The sequence below is a fragment of the Pogonomyrmex barbatus genome, unplaced genomic scaffold (assembly GCF_055798465.1).
Source record: "Pogonomyrmex barbatus isolate J1 unplaced genomic scaffold, ASM5579846v1 scaffold1, whole genome shotgun sequence".
Classification (NCBI taxonomy): Eukaryota; Metazoa; Arthropoda; class Insecta; order Hymenoptera; family Formicidae; genus Pogonomyrmex; species Pogonomyrmex barbatus.
In genome coordinates, this window is record NW_028297098.1 from 12,120,665 (window position 1) to 12,143,368 (window position 22,704).

A 22,704-nucleotide genomic window follows, 5' to 3' on the forward strand; every position below is an offset into this window, starting at 1 on the left:
ATCGCGCGCACGCATCCCCTCTCGAAAAAGAGACCAGTCCCGGCCGTGCTTCCTTCTTCTTTCCCTCGACGCTGCCTGTCGTCGGACGATCGTGCGTCCTCGTCGACATCGGATGTCCTGGATGAATGCACGCGCACCTGCAGCGGAATGCGACCGCATGCCGAATGCGCGAGAGCGCGGCTCGACGAGCGTAAATCACTGCGAGCGATCGCTCGTTGTTACGCTGTACGTTGTAACGACAATACTAAAACTAACTAATGATGATATGCGAACAAAGGTGAATACGAGAGAGACATTAAACACGGAGTGTAAAAGAATCAGCGTGGTGTCTTAAAGAGGCTTATCATGAGACAATCTCGAAAAAAAAGAGGAAAAAAAATTACAATAGAAGTATTGCTGTCGGGAAACTTACGCAAGTTCATCACGCGAGTTTGATCTTTAACGTCATTTTATACAACTTCCAACTTGCGTTCACGCGCTAACAGACCGCGCGAGATCGAGTGCGGTGTTACAAAATTCTGCTCGGGGATAAAATTTATCACATTTGATTTCGTGCAATCGTTTCCTGCCGTCCGGTCTTATCGTACGAAAGACTCGGCGCGACAACGTAAACGCCAAGTTACATGCGGCAAAGGAAATTCTTACGTTTAATTTCAAGTTTTAGCAACTTATAAAAACATTTATTTATATTCTCTTCAAGATTAAGGATGAAATCGTTGGCTGAGCTGTTAAATTATTTATTTCTGGCGATTTTGACCTTTTCCCTTCTATCTCATCCTCCCACGCGGGAGATCAATCGCGCTTAGCCTCGCAAGCACATACGTGCGTGACGAGAATCGCTGGTTACCGGAGTGTCTCTCTCTCTCTCTCTCTCTTCCGAGTCTTCAACGCGGGGTTTGCATGGCGCCCGAGAGATCACGACGATTCCGAGCAGGCACCATTATAGATCGCCAGTCCAGTCCGGGTTAGGTTCCAGTTGCCTTCTCCGGTTGTCAGTCCGCCCACCCTGAGCGCTTTCCGTCGCTCGCGTTGCAGTCAGTGAAGGTCCAGGCCGCGTGCCACCTTGCATTTTTCCCGATCGCTGGCCGATAGCCGCCGTCGCCGCGTAGTTTCTTACACTTTCACGATCTTCGACCGGGAAACCAGACGGCGGAGTAGCGGACGGCGCGCGTGCAGAATATAAAGCGTGCAGACGACCGCGATAATCGAGACCGGGCTAGTCTAATTGTTGCTGCCACAACAATTGGATTGATTTTTTTTTTGAAAATCGTAAAAGATGAAATTAGGAATTCTTCGAGAGTTGTGTCTGCTCGAAATAACTGACGTCCCTTCGTAAATCATAAATACATTCGTTTATATAGACTTCGCCGGTAGCGGAAAGCGAACGAAGCCGAAGATCCAGGCGTAAAATAAAGATCGATACACATTAAAAGCGTGAGATGGTCTCTGGTCTCTGGGAAAGACGTGATTTAGGTTCGGTACTGTGTAGGGCAATCGATCGCAGAAAAGCGATCGCTAGGAAAACAGCGGTTCCGATAAAGGAAAAGAATCGAAGGTAGATGAGAAAGAAAAATGGGGTGGAGGAGCGGGAGAGAGAAGAAGGAGACCGGCGTGTACAATTGATTGGTCCTGGCACATCCTGCCCCCGCGTCCTCCGCCCCCTTTCATGGGAAACTCGTCCACCGCAAGCATCGCTCGCTTTTTGTTGCCCGTCCACTTCTGCCATAATCGGCTTTCTCGCTCTCCTCCCTCCTCCCTCCTCCCTCCCGTTAGACCCCTCTGATTCTCTCGAACGTCTACGAAACTAATATCGATCTATCCACCTGTATCCCTTGGTTCTTCTATCAACGGGGGTACGGTATCGTATAATAGCGAGACGAAGATAAGAGAAAACGGTTCCGACACCGAAGAAAAGTGAGTAGATAAAATAAAATAAAATCGAGCGCGGCGTGAGAGCGGGGGAGGGGGGGAAGGGGGAGGGGAGAGGGCACAGGGAGGGCGTAAGTCGCGCGTATCTCGGTCGGGAGCTGGAACGACCTGTCCTTTGTGGATCACGATTAAGAAGCGCCGATCGAGAAGAAGGAAACGAAAGGTGAGGAGGGCGCGGTAAGGACGACGGGAAAGGAAAGAGAGAGAAAGAAAGAAAGAAACGTCGTGACCAATCTGGACGTCGTGGAACGTCCCATTCATAAATGGGGGACGCCCAGGTATACCAAGCGGAGTTGATGTTACGCGCGTTCGTTCGTCCGTTCGTCCGTTCGTTCGTTCGTTCGTTCGTAATGCCGCGGAACGTGTACAGGTGAAACGCCGACGCGCCTAAACGCAGGAAAGCCCGATAGTCGATGGATCGGTTATGCCCGACGGAGACGAATCGATTGCCGGTCGGCCTCGCCGCGGAGTAACTGGGTTCGTGGATGATGACCGACTTTGCCTCGCCGTGCACCGATATGTGGTCTATGATCGCGTTGCCCGAGCCTCCAGGAAGAACGTTCGGCCTCGGGCCGTTGTTGATCATTTCTGTTATTCCGCGATTTATCAGCCGCGGCTATTTTCGCGAATAAGAGGCGATTCGAATTCGTAGCGAAGTTGTGTATACCCTGCCGGTACAATCTGAACTGAAGTTTTTACGATTTACCTAATAATAATAGGACAACCGTCGTCCAAATATCTCTCTTCTCTGGTACTTCTATGCGCGCCAAAAATTTTGAACCTTTCATTTCATTCCGAGTAAATTTTTTGTTTAAATGAAATGTACCGTACATTAAAATGATGAGGTGATTTTTTTTTTATCCTTTTTTAATAATGGATCTTAAAGCGACGATTATAGTCCTGGGTACATTGTAAAGAATTTCTATAGTACGTAGATAAAAACGGATTCTTCATTCAGCTGCTATTCTTTATTTTTTCCGATGTGTCCGACCTAAATTCCTCGATAAATCCAAGTTGTTTAAAGAAGATCAATCCATTGTACTCATTGGACTCATTCTGACAAAAGATATTGAATCGCGGTGCATTCTCTCGCCGGCGACTATTTTCGAAGAAACAGCCATTCCGCGGAAAAGTGAGAAGGCCGGGATCAGTTGCGCCGGTTGGTTCATCCAAGATTCTTCTTTTCTCGTCGTAAACACGCTAGCAAAACCGTCAGTTAGCCGCGACGAGATCGGCGGCGAGTCGCAAGAAAGAAGGCGGGACGTCCGCCTTTGAACGGAGGCTTTCGGCATCCGTGAAGTGTCGCAGCCGAGATAGCAGTTCCAGCGCGTTATACGCGTGGCACGAATTCGTCACGCGGCCAGAAAAGAAAAGGCCGATCTCATTGCTTTCGCCGGTCCTTTCACTATTTTATAACTTGTAGTTATAGCGATCCTTTTTGAAACGCTGCTATCTTTTTCATAACGCGAGAGAGCGAGACAGACACGCGTACCAGCTGTGTCATACAGAAAAGAATGTAAAAGATCTTTATCGCGTAATCGGCGATTAAAAATTCGAGATCTATCTCTCGTCGATTTGCGATCGGTCGGATCGATCGTTTATCGCGAGTATGGCCAACTCTCAGAGTGTCAAGCGCGCGCCACGTTCTACCTCGGAGTGCAATTCCGCGTTACGCCCAACAGCCTCCGGGGCGTACGCGTCGTAAGCGAAATAAGCGCCTCTATCCGCGTTGCGAGGGCGGCCTCCGCCCGGCGATCCCGGTGTACCGTATACACACGTGAAACACAAACGGCGGATCGCGAACACATCCGCGAACACGCATGCGAGATGCACGTACGTGCACGGACTTACGCACCGTCGCGTCTCGTCGCGTCGACGCGCACGTGCAGCGATGCAGATGCATCGTAGATCGGTGCGCCGCGCGCGCGCGCGCGCGCGCGCGCGCACACGTGCGTCAACGCTCCGACCACGCCACGCGGTTCACGTACGTGCGCGGTACACGCACGTGAAAGCCCGTTCGTGCCGGATCCACGAGATCCGTCGCCGGGGGCAGTCGCCGTCCACTCGGCGGGTACCAGGAAGAAGTCCCGGTCCCGCCGGATCGATAGTCGAGATCTCGCGGGACGAGCGCCCCGAGTGCCGAGTCGAAACAATATCCTGGACACGCTGTTCTCGAGTCGTTTTTTCCGCGTGTAATCGTGGCGTATCACTTCTATATTATGACGTTACGTGTTAACGGTGCCGGCAGTTAACGCGTCTGCCTACGTAAACGCGGGCGAAAGAACGATCATCATCACGCGGGGGTTTACGTTTCCCGCCTGCTTTCACAAAACTATAAAACGCGCGTAATGCCAGACGATAAGTAGAAAGTGATGATATAAGTAATGTTACAAGTATTATAAATTTATTAGTTAGTTGTAATCTTAATTCGTGCCTTGTTCTAAAAATCTGCAATTTTTTTAATTTTTTAATCTTGCCGCGGAGCGACTTGATGTCAAGTCGATATCGATATCGTTTCTTTGTCACGCGATTTGTCGCTAATTTTCGAAGGTCGCGCGATCACTTCCAGATGTTCCGCGCGCTTTCGTCAACAGCCTTGACGGGTCGATTAGTCGAAAGAGATATCACGGCGTAAGTTCCACCGCTCGCGAAGTCGGCCAGTGTCTGTCCGACACGTAATGAGGCAACAACCTTGGGGAGAGGCGGGTGGCGCGCACACACGCAGGAAGTCGACAAGGTTTTTATCGGGCCGACACGAGCGCTCATTGTTAGCCGGGGACGACGAAACGAGTCTCCGATTCTCTCGGGGGCCCCCAGAAATTCCACCGCCATTAAATTTGCCTCTGCCCCCCGTTCCCGGCGTACCTTTTACCCATTTCACTCTCACGGGCTGCGTCGCCGGTTCCCTCGGGCCGGATGCTCCCAACGAAACGTCGAATTCCTCTTTTTCCGGCCGGACGACTCGCCCGGCATCCGCCCGTACCGGCGTAATGGAGGAAAAAATTAAGAGTCGCTTTCGTGAGCCTCCTCGAGAGGTGCGTCATTTGTCGTCGCCGAGTGGACACGATAGACGGAATAAAATTACGATACGCGCGTGAAGGTCGTAGATAAACGTTACCCTTCCTCGCCAATGTCAAATTAAGTTACGACGCTAAACGGCCGTACGTTTTGTAAAATTGTAGGGTATATCGGTCTCTTTACGACTAATCGCCGGTGTGTGTGTAATGACGAAATCTGCGGTGCTGCAGTGACATTGACCTGCATTCTCTCGCCGCGCGTTTTAATGCGAACTGTACGACTGTGGTCAACAGAGTGTTATCACATATTTCATGCCGAGTGTATGATCTCGCTGGTAAGTAAATAAAGCTCGGCATCACAGACGGCTATATTTAGCGTCGAGTGTGTTGCGGTGAAAATAGGATCTAGAATCTACTCTCGGCAGAAACAAGCACGTAGCTCGCGCATAATAGCGCGTTATAAAACTGCGTTTTATTTTACGGTCAAAACGGGACTATTTGTCTTGTTGCTCGTAACTCAGGCCGCCGTTTGAATTTCAACGTAAAATTGATTTACGTGATTTAACTCGCAACGCTGCAATTACGAGATACGCCGAGATAGAGGAGTGTTTAAAACACTCCGACGCCGAAAATGACTCGTCCGGTGGAAATCGCCAAGATCGAATGTAAATCATCTCCTCTTTCTCTCGTCTGGATTTCACAGACTTCGAAAGGAAGGATTCTCCGTCCGTCCATCCGACGTTCGCCCGTTCGTGAAAAATTTCTGAATAACGCCCATGCGTGCCCATCCGCACCATGGGCGATGAATCGTCCGCTCGGCAGCGAGTTGTTTTCATCGCGGTGCAACAGTCGTGTGAGGATAAGGATGAGGATAATCGGCGAGAGAGACAACGGCGAGCCGGGCGGGATGGCGGCGCACATAAAGTCACTCGCGAGGTGAGCGCGACGTTTATAAGGTGCCCGCGAACGACAATACACACCGTGTTATAGGGAGACAAAGAGCTCGTGTGCGCCAATGCACGTGCACGTAGGTACACGTGGTTGCGTCGCGGTAATATCCGTGAATTACTGCCGGACGCCCGTACTGCCTCCCTTCTTAATTGGCGACGAGATTCGCGTTAATGCGACCAGCTATGCCAGCTAGCCAACCGGGAAGTACATCGCTCCGACGAACATTGTTCGAAATTAAATTTACATCATTTTTCATTTTTTGCTACCCTAGCGTACTCTAGCGAGATAACGCACGCATATGTTTTAGTTTCGGTTTCATCTTATCCGCTCGCCTGATCTCCGGATATACGAATCATCGGAAGTACGAATCATCCGCTGTTCAACGTCGAGACGAAAAGAAAAGATGTTTTGAACGGACTGAGAAGAAAGAGGGAAAATGTGAGCAGCCAATGGTAAGCATTGGCAGGGTGGTTTATGTGAATCGATCTTTCGAAATCGCGATCTGTCGTTTCGCGAACACACAATGCGGGTGAGTCGCAGAGCCGCCCGCAAACAGATTCTGCGATCTGATCTGCGCGCGATATCGGCGGATACCTACGGGCTCGCAAATAATGATTGTTAAACAAGCGGCGCGCGGCTACAACCGGCCATTTGGTGCAATGGTGCGTGCCGCGAGTGTTAAACTCAACCGCGCCTCGTTAAAAGCGCGGCAGAAAATCCATGGCTGATATATAACGTTTGTGCGCGCGCGCGCACGCACGAACGTTCACAATGAAACCTGATAACGATCGGGGCCATCCTTTATCATTTGTATGGTGAAAATATTGTAAATCGCGCAATTTCCGCGAAGGAGAATCACACACACACACACACACACACACACACACGATGCCATCGAACGTTACGGGAAAAGTTAATATTCCGCTTCTCGTCGCGTCAGATGTAATCGCGGCATCTTATTTAAGCGCTGCGAGGGAGTGTTTGCGTCATATAGACAAAGGAACTTAATTAATGTAACGCAATATAATAAGAATATTTCTTTCTTCATCGAGCTCGCGCGTTTTCTCTTTCCTCCTCCGACAAACGTGCATGCGACGTGAACGCGTCGCGTCGCGTCGCGTCGCGTCGCTCGGTAAGGCGGATCGAATCGCACACGTTTCCTCATGAGTCCGATTTTCACGAGTCATTTCAGATATCCTCGTGGATTGATGTCTTATATCGAGAGGAACGCGCGCTCTATTAATTGGACATGCTATCGCAACGTGCACTCCCAATTAGCGCATCTTGACGCGTCGTGAGAACTTTTTGTGATGCATATCGTCGGCGTTTTCCCCTTGGACATACGTTCGCCGATTAACGAACATATTCACATTTCATCCTTGGAATACCAAAGTTAGATCAGCGAGATCGGTCGACAATGGTAATTACCACTACTTACTCGACCCGTTTTTTCACCGCCGTGCCACTCTTCTCTCATAAATGTCATAGCTCGCTGTCGTTATGCCAATCTCCGCCGTATCTCCTGATTATTTCTGCCGCTAACGGTAATGTGTAACGAACGTGAAATAAATCGCGGCGTGATTGATAGTGGGGAAGTCGTGCTCGTAACTCTCGGCAAACGAGAGAAGTCACTTCCCCGACAAATGGCATCTAATATATCATATCTGATAATTGGACCGTCATCATTATTGACTTATATATTTTACGAATGACGAATATTGTCTATAAAATTAACCATAACCGGTGATTGAATTGCGGGATTGAAAGAGAGGGCAAGTCGGTGTACTTGGCGAGTGCCAACGTTGTACTCTTCGTGTGCGATCGACGCCGTCGTACGTGCCTATTTGCGAATCGTTGCTGCCCCCGATACGATGACGAGAGTAAATCGATCGGCTATTCCCGGCGCGTAGGATCGCCGGCTTAAGACGGCTGGAAACTTTTGCCACACATGGTACCCGCGCGAGCAACAGGAGGTTATTTGCTAGATAAATCTCGACCCGCCCCCTTGCATGCCGCGCTCTCGCGATACCCGATCGGCGGTTCGGCCGATCGACCGAGTAGACCTCATTCACGGCCTTCGCGAAGACCCGTACGCCTTCCACCTGATACCGGCGGCGTATAGTGGAGAAATGGCCACCGATACCGCGCTTAGCGATTACCGATTCCTTTTTTCGGACGATTCTCGCCCACCCGACTGCTTTAACTCGAATTGTTAATTTGCAAAGAGGGATTTTTACTTGATATGTAAAGGAGGAAAAAAGAAAAGAAAGAAAACGGTCTACACAACGGCCGACACAACTCGGACCGAGCTCTCCGTTCCGAGTCGCTTCGCCGTTTTTGCATTTTTGCATTTTGATACTTCCGGTTCTCTCTCCGCCTTACCCCTATTCGGCCGGCCGAATTGGAGCGTGCACGTGGAGTAATTTGCGGACCGGCTTAATTGCGCGGCTTGTTAACGCGTGTGTGCATGAGAAACGCGTGCTGCGTTTCCGAGGATATCTCCACTGATTAAGCTGCAATCGACTGTGATTAGCGCGGCAAGATTAGAGCGAAAAAAACGGTGCGAGATTGTTTAATCTTTTTTTTTTTTTCTTTCCTTTCAGTTGCGGGCACGAGTAATACTCGTATTACTCCGCTATGTGAATAGCTGTCTCGTTCGGAAGACAACTCGCTTGAAATATTTCAGGTATCACACGGGTCCTACAATTTTGCGCACGCGATTTTGCACCGCGTGCTGGGATGCACTTTTCGATGCGACCGCACGAGGGAAGAAACGAGGTGTCATTCCCGGAGAGTCCATCTGGTGGTGGCGTCTCGGTCACGTGCTAGACCGATCTCTCCTCAACGGTTTCGCGTTTAACGTATATACGCCCGTATTTCCAATGCATGCATCTGATACCCCACAATGTCGCACTTGTTGCACGCCCTACCATTACTCGACGCTAATTCGTACCCGTGGCCGTTCGCGTTTCCTACGGTGACGCACGTACCCGACACGGGAAATATCCGGTTATTTGATGGGGGTGGCAAAAATGCGCGGGGACGTCCCCTATACACCTGCTGCGTGCTACAAATGGTCGAGTTTTAGACGAGGACGTGCGATGTGGAATGTGAATTATTTCTTACCGCAGCCCCGTGCCTCTATAATTATGTCCTTTCCGTCGCTACGTACTCGAACGCGAGAGTGCCTCGAGGAGACAGTTGTGTAACGAGACCATCTCGAAGAACTTTCGTCTTCCAGTATCAATTATCGCGTGCTTTCAAATCGTTCTAAAGTATTATTATCTTCCGTTAGCGGATTGTGAATCATTACGAAAAAACTTGCGAATGCATATATATATATATATATATATATATATATATATATGTGTATGTGTGTGTGCATAAACGTATACATAATCTCGGATCTACGATGAAAAGTCGTTTCCTATCGTATGCGCAATCCGGTTGTCCGCGATCGAAAACGCGAACGCGATTGGCAAAGCCCGGCTTAAGTGCAGGATTGTGTATAGGATATACAGCCGTCGCCAACTCACCGGTTGATCGCCGGCTCTCGCTTATTACGCGTACTATTACACCCGCCAGCACTATTGCAGGCACAATGTACTCACCGCCGAACGTATGGCGGAATAGTTTCCCACGGAAATTTCCGGCAATTTGCGAGAGAGACGTCCCGACGTGCGTCTACGTCGGTACCAAGGTCGCTCGTACCAAGGCGCCGTAACACTTTCTCGGTACGCATCGAGCGACGCCGGGGCGTTATACGTGGTCTTTTTCGAGCCTGTCCGAGGAGGATTCGCAAACTCACGCGAGCTCGGGGGGAACAAGTGCGTACTGTCAACTCCATGGCTACATCGAGCTATAAGGTTATCCGTCCGTTCGTAGTTTTCTCCTGGTAGTTTCCTCGCGCTCGATCAATTTTTACGCATCATTAATCACTTGATGATCGTATAACAACGACACGTTTCAATCGACATAACGCGTACGGTATTTGAATTACAGTACTAGAAACTCTCTTGTGAAAAAAATCTCTCGCAACGGAGTGAGAGAATTTTAAGGAAAATTTCTTCTACTCTTCTGCACTCTTCCACATGATTCCACGTTTCTTCCTTCCTTCCTCGCGATGTATAATATACTGGCGACTCTTTAAATCACGACCGACGTCGCATTTATAAGCTGCGATATATAGGCAACGACCAACCATCTCGTCACCGAAAACCGTGAAGTGTGTTTGGTGCGCCACTAGGGGCGCTCGTAGAGATGTAACTTTCGTATGTAACTTCGACGTCGTAAATAGTTTTAAATCGGAGCACCGCGAATATATCACATTTCACGTACGAGCATTCCTCGTTGCGCCGCGTGATGATGCATCACACGCTGCTGTACCGCGAGTCGACGCACGCAGGGAGCGGGGTAAACAAGGACATTAATTATATACGCAGGTTCAAGCGATACGTGCAAAATGTGCGAAATGCGAAAAATGAGTTTTACACAAAGAGAATTTTTTTAGTTTTAACTTTTTGAAGAATGTTGTCCTTAATTATTATTTCACACGATATGCACATTTCTATCGCGTTGTATTTCTGGAAAATGGATTCTTTAGCTAATTTAGAGAGATCGATAATTGACAGCGATCACATTTACATCGATTAAACGACTGGTTTTTCCACGAGCAACAACGTTAAAAAATTTATTCAAATGAAATGTAAGGTAATTAGCTGCTTTAAAGCTGTAATAACTTTTCATAATACGTTAAGTATTTTTTTTTCCTTGTGAAATTACGTTAAATTAACGCTGTTAAATGGCAATGATCTATGTGTATCGATCAGCCGTATTTTTCTCTAACTTATAGCATTTTTAGTAGCCTTACGTAAAATAAATTTTACGATTAAAAATAGATATTATGAAGAATAATACAAATCTTTTTGACAACGATATTAAACACGACAATCAAGAATTTTTACAAGTTTCTCGAAAATAACGAACGACAAAATAAAATTGTTAATTAAGTGCTTTTATGTTTGTTCTAATAATGTCTGCGAGATATAACGATGATTTTGTGAAAAATTTCTCGAGTAATAATCAAGTACGCCATTGATACGCGGTATATGAAATATATCTTGCCTTACCTCAGGATTATTATGTAAAAATAGTATGTAAAAATTTTTAACCATCGCGAAAAACTTCTTAAGCTATATAAGACGGGAGAAATCCAAGAGCAAATATTCCACACCGTGCGGAATACCGAATGCGAGAGATCGTAAAGTTTCGTTCTCCTGGTAAAGGCGGGAGCGAAAGATCGGTCATTGACAAACCGAACGACCAGTCTGGAATGCTTCTGATGGATTTACAGGCCGTAAATCACGATTTGGCGCGATAAAAGACGAAGAATACGATGGTCAGCGCGGTGGTAAAGAGCTTATTTGCAGTTTGGCGCAAAAGCGTCGTCGCTCCCAATAATTCAATAAACGACGCGGCAATAATTATCTCTCTCTCGTCCGACGCAATCGACGTCCCGATTGGAGTTAATCGTGCGACCAGATAAATGCGTACAGATCGAGCGTAACGGCAAGAAAGTGTACACTCTCGTATCCTCCTGCTCTCTGATTGATACAGATGACTACGTCCAGCTGATGCGCGGAGAGTCGGGAGATGTGCGTTCCCTCAGGTTCACGCGCTGAGGGGGGGGGGGGGGAAAGGGGGGATTCTATTCGAGCGATCAACGCTATTTTTGCGACAGGCATAGATCTCGAGATCATCGGGAAGCTCGCGGATGAATAAATTTGAGAAAAGATAGGCGAGGCGTGCTTTTCGAATATTCGTAAAAACGGAAAAAAGCTTAATCATTTATAATCTCACGAAAGATAACGTTTCCGACTGTCGTATATCAGTTTCTCAATGTACCGTATTAATGCTACGTTTCGAAATAAATGTAGCTGGCATTTGATCAAGTGCAGCTACATTTATAAATATTTAACAACCCGCTGCGGAGCGAATCGTTCGCGCTTGTTGATTTAGGGTTATCAACTACAGAAGCGTAAGTGGCGAAAATGGCATCTAAAAATGCATCATGATGAATGGGATTCTCCGACTGTGCGCATCCCTATCACGATCTAAGGCGAGAACGGAGTTACATCAACTGGATGTGTGTTACAAAGGTATCGACAGTGTAATCGTCTCCTGTTAACGGTTCCTAATGAGCGAACTGTATAAAAATAACAAAAGAGTAACAGGCATCTCGCTAAAAGTCAAACGACTGGTTACCTACGGCGTGATAAATGATTATGCATGCACGCGCCCGACCGATGTGTGTACAGTTTCCACCGCGTGATCAGTAAACAATGAAAAAAAAGACCGTGCATAATTGTAAATCATTCAAAAATGATAGCGAAAGTTGCAATATTTGATAAGAAAATTACAATGTAATCATAATTATCTCTCAAACATCACTTCATATCTCCTTTCAGGCGACCTATCGATTAAGATGTTAAATAATGCGCTGCATAATTAATTATGCTTAATAGTAATTTATCAGCATAGCCTTAGTAATTTCTTCATTATAAAGTAAAGTTTCTGCTTGATATTATGCTGGTATAATTATTGCTCTCTTCAAATATGAAACATTAAATCACGAAAAGGGAGATATCATATTTCTTTATACTTTTTGTAACACATTTATAAATTGCCAATAATGTACACGTCATTTCATGAAATAGCGAACGCTTATATCTCTTCGATTAGCACGAAAATCCAGGAAATGTCAGCGGGTTCGCCCGCCGTTCGATACTGACGGCGATGCCGTCATTTGGCCGGGCCGTTTACGTCCAGTAGTGAATTAGAAATTAGTCGTTACGCATTTGCATACCGCACAGGTGGCCGGTCAGCCGGTTGCTGACTGTTTTCATGATAAAACGAGTTTTCACGTGGAAAAAAAATAGAGATTGTACGCGCCGACTCGCGAACCAGGGCGCAATAAAGATTCATGAACCGTGTGCGCCGTGACATTAACAAATGTATTTAAAAGAAAAAAAAATGATGTTGATCGAAAATATAAAGGGCACCTGTCGGCGAGTACGATCGCCCACGCGACACTCGTTGCACAGCGTCCATTGGAGAAAAATCATATAGAACAGAAAAAACGATAGAAAATCTTGCAAAGATCTCGCAATTATTATCAAGCTGAAGAGATTCTTACGTATCTCAACGATGATTCAAATCACAGTGACTATCGCGAATTCATGCCTGTCGAATATCGCGCGACCGGTTAAGGATTAAATAGCAGGATTATCGCTAGTCCGCGAGGTCCTGCGAAAACGGCGAAAGCCGATCGTTTAACGAGTTATTCCATATGCGTAACAAATCCTAAATCCGCACAATTTCCGCGACCGCGGATACCGCAGACGCGGGACGTTACGTCGCGAGCTACTCTCGGCTGGCGGATGGAGAGCTCTCGCGAGCTCTCGCTCTCGCGGCAACGCGCGGCTGCGAATGGAATATGGACGCGCATAGATAGGTGGAGAACGCAATCGGGGCCAGGTGTGGCGCACACGCACGCACGCACGCACGCACGCACGCACGCACGCACGCGCGCTAACACACGAGTGCATTTGCAAACGCGCTCTCGCCATGTACTCTCGAGCGTGTACGTAGATCGCCGGCCGGCTCTACCCTATAAATAGATCCGAGAGAGCTACCTGTACCACGCGCGCGCACGGCAGTCCTCCTGCACGTAGCGCAGCGCAGCGTAGCGCAGCGCAGCGCAGCGCAGCGCAGTTGCGAGACGTAATGCGGCGGCGGCGGCGGCGGCTCCGTGCTGCGCGCCACATGCGGCGAGAGCGCACGCGGTGCGACCGCCGTCGCCGGTTAACTGTATAACCGCTGCGGCGACGACGACGACGACGACGACGACGACGACGACGACGACGAGGGCCGCTCCGCAATTAACCACCCGACAGTCCGCTCTCGCTCGCTGATAAACAATACTAGAGAGGAGCCGAGTAAGCCGCGAGAGAGGCAGCCGCGCGATCGTCTCGCAATCGACTCGATCATCATTCAGATTGCATTCCTCGTCCCCTCGTATCTCGCCCTGGCTTCGTCGCATCTTCGCCGATGACAGACCGGGATCCATAACGGGTTTTCAGCCGATTAGATGCCTATCAGGAAGCAGACGCGATCGATCCAGGATCGATCGGCATATCGTGTCATATCCGCTGCTCATAAATTATCCGTAATTCCAACAATTATAGCTGATTGATTAGGAGCGGAAACTACCTACCTATCTGAGACTCTATCTGTAATAATCGAAAATTATGAAATGAAATGAAAATAATAATCTCGATGCGCACGAATATAATCGCGCTCGATATTATATGATAACACGCGCTAGATATTTGCAAGTCGCTCTTACGCTTTGATCACTCGAGTGTGTTAATTAATCTTCGCGTTCGCTCGCCAATTTGATAATACTATAATAGAGGCGTTAACAATCCGCCGTAATGTTCATTGGATTTTTTTTTTTTACGCACATGCCGATACAAGGTTTCCCGCGCGCACCGCGTCGAATTAAAAACACGACGCTCGCTCGATATTAAACTGCAACCCAATGAAAGATTGACAGGCGCTGCATTAAAAAAAAACGATCAGGTTTTTGAGACGGGTCCTATTATACCTAAACCACGTTCCGGACTACATAGAAGACATAACGGCGCGTTATAGACGTAATTGCGAGGTAGAGTCTTCGGCTGTCGCCGAAATTACGCGCGCGAAATACGCGCGTGTAAGAAAGTAAAACGTAAAAAAAGCCGCTAATGCTGGCACGATCGACTGACGCTATATAGACGGAGGGAATATTACAGGACGAATGATTACGTCAATGATGCGCAATCGTTTTGCAACATCGTAAATTCTCGATGCGCCCTGTACACGCCACATTAGAAGACAGCACAGGGCAACGTCTGTCTTATCCTCGTGATTGGATAAGTATTCATCGCGCGCTCCGCGCGAGTAATAGTCCTAAAAGTGGAAACCTAATTGCACAGCGAGGTGGAGATGATGGTATACTCTGGTATACCAATCGCACGACTTCTTTCGGCGAAGGCGAACGTTATCTCAATCGGATTGCGAGACGTGCGGAACGTGACGTGTTACGGATTCGCAGCGTCATCGGAGAATCGCTCGCGACGTGCGCGATTCGATCGAGATTTCCGCGGCAAAAAGCACGCGAGAACGCGCGTCGAAAATAGAAATCTCGCTACATCTGTTCTCGCGAGTATCGCGAGAAAGCCATCTGGGAAAGTCCGGCCGATTCCGCTGCGTGCCCTGACAATGTGACAGGTGTAATCCGAGACGCGAAATTAAATGGAATAAGTATAAATATTGGATGGAAAAATGTAACTTAAAAATGTGCTTGGCGCCGTGCAAAGTGTAGCTCCCTCATCGATATACGCGAATTTTCTGAAAAAAATCCTTTGATATTCTCGAGAGTTGGCTTGAAATATACATACGATTTTATTGATTATTCGATTATTCTATTTTATTGATTAATTTTTCTCACGCAAGGATATATGAATTATTAAATTATTAGTCCCCTTTCAACGTTGCGCGAACGTAGCTGCTAAATATTTTATTTGCGCTAATGGTGACAATCGCTTACGTTGCAACTCTCGTTGCTACCTCGAACGCGTCGTCATTCCTGACGCGGAGGAAACTATTGAAATTCTCGATCGAGCCACTTGCACTTGTGGATCTGCGCCCTCTCTTCCTCGTAGTCGGAATGAGTTGTAGGCTTAGACGTGGAATGACGGTAGGAAATTATGCGGATGTCCAGCTGGGATAATGGCGCCCGCGACAAACCATCGTTCTCTCGAGTACGATTGGCTTGGGATTCCATCGAGTCCACGCTGACGGATGTTATCTATGATCAATGTGCGAACATATTTACAACATTGACATTCTAGGATGAAAGAACGTTGAAAGTTGCGTCGGGAAACGAACTCGAAATGGAGAATCGAAATCCTAAATGCGACGCGATCGTTAACGAGTCAAAGAATACAACCAATTATTATTATTTGTCAAAATAAAAAGAAATCGAGAGAATCGAACAGGTCTTTAGGATGTAACAGATTAATCTTTTTTAAAGAATCTTCGGAGCGCGCTATCGACGGTAGGTATCGCTACTGTTGACAGATGACGTGCCATTATCGGTTCTAATGACGGTTTCATCTCCTATTAAGATAGCACGAGGTCGTCGTCACCAACTATCAACTGTCAACCCATGTTTCTCCTAACTGCCAACGACTTTTAGCTGACTTTAACGAGTGCCACCTGACGCCACAACTGCCCCTAAGGAGGCAGTTGTCTTCGGGTGAACGTACAGGGTAGCGGCGGTACGTGAAAGACGCAAGGGTGGAAACAAGGGGCAGATGCCGTTTATGTACGCGATTAGAAACGAATTTTTTCGAATAATGGGCCGAGGGAAGATGGATGAGTCAGTTTTGCATCAGGCTCAGAGCGTATCCCCGCCGATCTTATCCATTCGATGCGAAGATATCGATGTAAAGACATCCCTCGGGACAAGGCGCGTGAATGTCGTTATCGTCAGAAACGAAACTTTAGATACGATTATTTATATTCGATATAATTAATGAGAACACGATTATAATGAGCGAGTAAGGCTTGATCGTGTGTCGCAAACGTCTACTTCCGAGGCATCCTGTCAAATATTCGAGAATCAATCGCGGAATATTGCACCGGTTCGCGTTGTCGTTTTATCGACGACGGATCTTGACGGATCAATTTATGAGCTAGCTCGATTAATCGGCGAATTACTCTCCGGTAAAGAGTGGCGTGCGCGCGCACGCTCGTGATCCTTTGTATCTTATCGATGCGGTAATCAAGTTCGACGAAAGCCAAATACCTTGGGCAACATAACGACGAGCGACGAACGTAGTAGTGGAAGGCCCCGAACGGGAGTCCAGCCGTTTTAAAATTAATAGAATTAATTTTGTTTGAGTAACGCTCTTAATGCCGACGGTAATATGCCGTCCGTGGCGTCTAAGACTTTTACGGCTCTGAATAATTGCGACGCGATGACGATCTCTAATTTACCTGCGGTTATGTCGAGCCAACGTCGCGCACGTAGTGTACTTGTATTACATTGCGTGAGCGCGCGAATAGGTGCTTCTAGAAAGAAAACCAAGTGGACCGGTGATGCGAAGTTTGCCGCCGATGGGGAATATCAGGAAGTGCTCGATCCATCATTTACCTCGCCTGCTGACATGTGTACGGGCATGTCCAGGAAGGATCGCACCGCGCTCAGAGGAGCGCAAAAAAGGAGCGCCAAATAGAGTTTTCAAAATGTCGTCGAGTTTGCATGTAAACGTATCGGTTGTTAACATTCCGATGAGATATCTCCTCGATTTAAAATTATTAGGCGTATGATCCGAAACGGCAATGAGCAACGTACACTCCGCGCCGGAAACTCTTGGCGCGGTAATTTATAACGCTCCTATATACGCCACCTATTTTAATTCTCTCAATCTCAATCCCATACTTCCGCTCCCTCAGCGGCGTCTTCGCGTACAATGGAAGCCGTCGGCTTCGCCGGATCGTACTCTTCTCCGCTCGAAAATCATGCCCGTCACTTTTTGCGCCGGGCAACTCGCGCCAGTCATTAGCCACGCCGGCAGATCTATCATTATTGCGTACGAGCGCCTATCTGTAATTGGCGAATGTAAACACAGAGTGTAACCCGCTGCGCGTGTATCGGTAGGTGGGATTCGCATATGTGTGCCTGGTTTATGTACCGGTGACCACAGAATATTGCCCCATTCACGATTTTCGCAGGGGGAATGTGCGTATGATTTTGCATCAACTCGCCACAAGTCGATCCATTACACATTCGAATTTAATCAGTTGAAATATGGTTTTCATTGTAAAATTAAAAACTAAGAATAAAAATTAAGCGAGTGATTAATTAGTTTTATCGATAATAATAATTATGTTTCTATTTGACGAGAAAAAAATTATTAATGTTACTTGTCCTGTGATCTAACTAAAACGAGATATAGGGAAAGAAAATGCATATACATTTTAAATCTGTAAATATCACCCGACACGCTTGATTTCTGTTCAATGCTTTCTTCTACTCTTCGTTCGTGAAATTTAATAACATTCCCAGAAGAGATATAATGAAACGTTACTCTTTAGTTCCCATTCGTCTCTCATTTATCACCGAAAGCAAGGACAGCTTTTCTGTCGTGAATGAAGTAATTTCTCTCTTAAATTCATAAATATGCATTTACACGCGGGATAACTCGTCTTCGAAGAAATCTAACAAACGCAGCAAGACAGATCGGTCGAACGATCTGTTGCGTTGCGACAGTTTTACGCAATCCGGTGAGCCGCGATAAATCATCATTGCCGATGATAACGACGGTCTTCTATCGCATCAATGGGAAGAGTTACTTAGTCCGACGAGTTCGGCTTATCTGGCGAGTCTCACCTGAATACGAATAGCTTCGTCGTCGTCGTTGTCGTCGTGACCGTGGTCGTCCTCGCTGTCTGGTTATATCCCTCAGTTATCTCCTTACCGGGCGTTGAAGTCTCTCGAAATTGCGCTCACTGAACACCCCGCGGCGGCTCACTTGACCGTTCGGGTGGCCCGTCGCACCGTTCACAATGGTCTCTCATACCCGCGCACGTCCCACACGTGTAAATTGTCACAGCACCACTTGACCTGAACCCTCGTTCGATGGGCCTATCCGCGAGTGGAGAGTTCTCAAAAAAAAAAAAAAAAAGTTTCAAAGTATCGAAATGTTGAAATGATTCTCGAATGGGTTCTCGATGATCCCGAAGAGAGTTTCAGGATTGCGATAGAATCATCGTCACCCTGATAACGTTGTTGCTCGATGCAGCTGGACAACGTGGTCAATCACCGTGGATCAGGTGTCCATTAAGAATACCCGGCTCGTTGGTCACCGTTGCCGTGCGAAACCTTCCGGATCGCTGATCCTGCTGATCGCGTGGCTGGACGCGTGGTGTTCACGGGTGGGGGCGACGATGTGTCGTCTTGGTGAGAGACCGAGCCGCGCGACTTCGATATATCGGTTATGATTTTCGATGGAACGGTGATTGGCGGTGATCGTCCGGTCACGATTAGTCGTGGGTTAGAAGTACGTACGAACGTGAGTCCTAGACTTCTCTCATCGAGAGCAAAAGGATGATACGGTCAAAAGGAAACTTCTGTCTTCGTTTCACTTTTTTCCGCCAACTCGTTCCAATCGAAGTACTTCGAAGATCTACGATCTACCTCGAGTGTTCCATCGTCGAAAGTGTCTTCTTTGGACTTTGGACTTTCCAGGAAACAACATCCTCTACACGAGTCGTTGAAGAATACATCCAAAGGAATAACAACGCGTTTGGATATATCAGTGTGTCCAAGTCGCAATTCGATCGATACCGAGTGGCAAAAGAGACCGTCAGACCTCGCGAGTGGTAATATCGAGGAAGGGACAAGATACTTGCGCCTACACAAGATTTCCCCGCGCAAAAATCCAAAATTTGGTCGCGGCTAACAGGTTACGCGGCGCGCCGATGCGTGATCGAGGGCGAGAAGCCGGGAGCCTTACGCGTCCAAAGCTGGGCCCGCGCGCGTAACGTCGTACCGGTCCTAACGTCGTCGTGTCTACGTTCGTCGTTCTACCTCGTGGAGCGTGCAGCAGGAGGCGTGCTGTCCCGGACTGGACTAGTCTGGGCCCCTGGAGTAGAGAGGGCCGGTCGCGCTTCACCTCCGCTTCGCCGACCTCCCTCCACCGTGCGCTACGTTGCTTTAGATGTCCCTCTCTCTCTCTCTCTCTCTCTCTCTCTCTCTCTCTCTCTCTCTCTCTCTCTCTCTCTCTCTCTCTCTCTCTCTCTCTCTCCCTCTCTCTCTCCTTCTATCTCTCCTTCTCTCGGTCTCGCGCGGGGCCCTCTCCCTCTCACCTGGGGCCTTCGTGTGCCGTGGCGGAACGCTGCTTACCTGTCTCTCCCTCTCCCTTATGCCGCGACCTCTCGCGATATCAGTGGGCCGTGAGTAAGAGAGACGAAGAGAGAGAAAGAGCAAGAGATGTTTAACGCGGGGGAATAGAGGAAGAGGGAGAGAGAAAAAGAGAGAAGGGAGAAGTACGAGAGGAATGGAGAAAGAGAGAGGTACGATGAAAAAGAGGCCCCTCTCTTTCCCTTTCCCAGTCTTATACCGCGCGCTCGTACCACACGCCCCCACCGAGATGTGACAAGAGGATCCTTGTGTCTTGCGCCGTGATGATTTTAGGATTCGGAAAGGTTTTGCCAAAACATCGGGAAAGAGATTAAAAAGTGATTTACTTATAATTATCTCAAACTTAACCTTATTTACCTTATTCACCTTATTTACTAAGAAGACTGGTTAGGAACGACAAGATACCTTATATGGAGTGTTTACGTTAATAATCAACAGTTGCTACAAAAATGAAAATTGTCTAAAGACATGTCACCTTCCGATCGAATTGGAACTAATTTCCTGTTCGTTACAGGTAAACGAATAAGTTAACATTAACGAGAAACATATTACATGATTATTTGTAATATCACGTTATGCAACGCTATGACAAATTAACAACAATGCTATTAAAGATACTGATTTCTTGCTGTTTCACTCTGTAAGGTGAGAACAACACACGTATACTGTGCTAGAAAGGATAAAATGGCCATTTAAAGTTGTATCCACAATGCGAATCGACGTACTTAATGTGCCATGTTTCCTCGACTTCTAACAGCCGTCGGAACATTTATAACGTTAGAGTGGTTTGAGCATCGAGGTCAATGATGGGTGAAATTAAAACATCGATCATCTCTCGAAAATACGACTAGTCGGAAAGGCGGTATATAGGTTCACGTCTAATATCTACTCGGAAATGATTAGAAATAAGTTGACTCTTTTCGTTTCCTTTCTCTTGGACATTTTCGCGGAACGTTAAACAACATCGATGAAAGAAATAACAATCGACAATTATTACTCACGAAATTTATTTGGTCTCTTCTTATAATCATTTATAACTACTGTCGTTAAATTTATTCCAGAATTGTCGACAAGTGGCAGGATCAAATGAAAATGACAGAATAACGATTTGTTTATCGATCCTCGCGACCTCGCGGATAGCTCTCTGATTAAATTGCGCCGTGAGGGGCTAGGTCGAAAACCGATGATGAGATTCTGTTAAAGAAAATCGGGACACTCGGTAAGTAAGTTGCGAGTAATAAGTCGCGGTTCAATCGTCGTTTAAGGAGAAAGCGTTTCGATTTGTCAAAGAAGAACCTCCCGTTTCCAGATACCACTTAACTTCGGCCACAGTTAAATAACAGAAAGCGGTAAGAATCTTTCTCCGCGTCGCTTATCTAGAGAATCTACGGACTTCTGATTTCACCCTCGGGATATTAATGTTCCACGTATACGCCTGGGTACGATCGGTGACGACAGAACGGAAGATGATTTAACGATCGCCCGTTTAATTACGGCGCGCACCACCGCCAATCAAATCCCGCCGAAAAAGTCCGCCGTGGTGATCGCGCGGCGGGATCCACAAAGTTCACACCGTCACCGTTATGGGCGGAACCGAGAGAGCCGGAACCACGCTTCCTGCACAGAACAAAACTTTCCTCCCGCCCTCCCGCCACCGCCATCGCCACCGCCGCCGCCGCCGCCACCGCCACCGCCGACACCGTCGTCGTCGGCTAAATTGAACTTTGGACAAAGTCGCTGCATGTAGCCGCGCTCATATTATACCGACGGTATTCGACCAACTACGAATCAACGCGCGTCTCTCCATCATCGGATCGCACGCGTAGGCGTGTGAAACGGAAGCGAGTTGAATTCGGTGCGCGGCTGACCCCAGAAACTGTTAGAAGTCGAGCAAGACGCCGAATCGCGAACGCGTGATAATCCCAACATCGGCGGTCATTCAGTTATCTAATCGTTGCGATATAATCCACGCGATTCCTTTTAAATTTATGCTATTGAAAAAAAAGAATCAGATACTCGATAAGAAAAGAATAGTAGTTGAGGAAAATTTGTTATTCTCGAAAATGTTTCGCAATCGGTTTATTTCGACGCTCGAATGCGAATTTTTACGCCTTACGCATCGCAATTAGACGTTAATTCGCGACGTTCCGAAAGGGGCCTGGGTGTGATGAAGATGAAGTCACACATGCGCGCAACCTGTTGACGCGAGCTGCTTCAACGGTCGCACCGTAAAAAGCAACGCGCAACACCTCACCGCGTTCGCTTTAGTCGAATAGTTATGCACCCCTTACGCTACCCCTGCGCTCTGCGCCCGCCGTCTGCAACAGTTCTAATGTCCGCGTGTTCTACGGCCGTTCGTTGCACTTGCTGAAACAGCTGTGGCACCTGTGCCCGCTAGTAAGGTGCAACGTTCCCTCGTGCACACCCTTGCTGTACGGCCACTTCATCAACTTTCCATCATTCGACCCCGTAATATTCGCCAGACTAGATCACTCGACCTGACTTAATGATATCTCGATCTCGATATTCGCTTCCCCCCCCCCTCGTCCGCCTGTCTTCTTTCCTTCTTTCGCGGCATTTGCCGGCCGACGGCAAACGATCGTGCCACGACGTGCAACTGGAACATGCTGAAAGTATCTACCTTGTGCCTGATAGTAACGTGCTGATAGTAATAACGCATAAAATGTCTAATGAGAATTTTATTTAATATTTATTATTTAAACGAAACATTTATATCTAACAATTTATATTATTAATTAACGCTCTTAAGAT

General features: G+C 47.4%; 1 protein-coding gene across 1 annotated transcript in view; it reads right to left on the reverse strand.

Annotated features, from left to right (window-relative positions):
- sv (paired box protein shaven) overlaps positions 1–20,139 on the reverse strand; it is a 122,534-nt gene extending 102,395 nt beyond the window's left edge. Inside the window, exon 1 of the mRNA XM_089074062.1 lies at positions 18,400–20,139. The gene's annotated coding sequence lies outside the window, so the exon portion shown is untranslated. The remainder of the gene's footprint in view (positions 1–18,399) is intronic.
- Between the last annotated feature and the right edge of the window lie 2,565 nt (positions 20,140–22,704).